Here is a 991-nt window from a genome sequence, read left to right on the forward strand (position 1 = left end):
AATTTCGACTTAGCTAAGTAGAAATAACTAGATAGCTAAATCGAAATTCCGACTTATCTATGTCGAAATTCCTACATAGCTCAAAGTATCTTGACGTAAGCCTGTCAACCGGAAGTAGTTATTCTTCTTCGTGTTTTGTCGCGGAGACTGAGAGCTAACGCTACAGCACCTTTCACACCACACAGTTCAGATGGATGGAATAATTGAAGATTATTTCAGGCGTGGGTCCATTTTGAGTGAATTCCAATGGCTGTTTGTTATCCAGTGCACGCTACGCTACGGTAAAGGGTGCTGCAGCTCTCTGTCTCCGCGCCAAAAACAACTAAACAGGAAGAAGAATAACTACTTCCGCTTGACAGGCTTACGTCAAGATACTTTGAGCTATGTAGGAATTTCGACATATATAAGTCGGAATTTCAATTTAGCTATGTAGTTATTCCAACTTAGCTAAGTTGAAATTCTGACATAGCTAAGTTAGAATTTCTACTTAGATTTACTTAAGTCATTATTTCTACTTAGCTATGTCGAAATTTTGACTTAGCTATGTCAGAATTTCCACTTAGCTAAGTCGGAGTAACTGGCAGGAATGGGCTTCCATAAAAAATCGAGGAGAGTGAACTTATTTGTTGAAGAATATCCTGGTGAGTCAGTACATTTAGATGCGTGAATCATTTACGCTATATTTTTTCAAAGTTGTGCAAGTTGTGTAGATGGGAATACATTGTTAATCATAAAACCAGTCAGGATATGCAATTTTTTTGGAAAAAAATGTGAACACTATGAGTGGTTAGCTGTGTTAGCCTGTGAAATGTAAGCTAGTGCACCCATGTGTTTTTGGAAGCAGTATACTTCCGTACATATCCTCGGGTGTCATTGTGAACCTGCTATAAGTTCAATACGAGCCTTGAGCCTTCCACAGGTGATTTGACCGTGCGCTGTTTTTTTTTTTTTTTTTTTGGACATATTCGTATTTTTGCCGCAAAGCTGAAAG

The 991-nt window shown here is 38.3% G+C and overlaps 1 protein-coding gene across 1 annotated transcript in view; it reads right to left on the reverse strand.

Annotated features, from left to right (window-relative positions):
* The window catches only part of LOC109974401 (paired box protein Pax-6-like), a 107,307-nt gene that overhangs the window by 56,509 nt on the left and 49,807 nt on the right, over positions 1-991 (reverse strand). The window lies entirely within an intron of this gene.

Source organism: Monopterus albus, unplaced genomic scaffold (assembly GCF_001952655.1).
Source record: "Monopterus albus unplaced genomic scaffold, M_albus_1.0 scaffold332.1, whole genome shotgun sequence".
In the NCBI taxonomy this organism is placed as follows: Eukaryota; Metazoa; Chordata; class Actinopteri; order Synbranchiformes; family Synbranchidae; genus Monopterus; species Monopterus albus.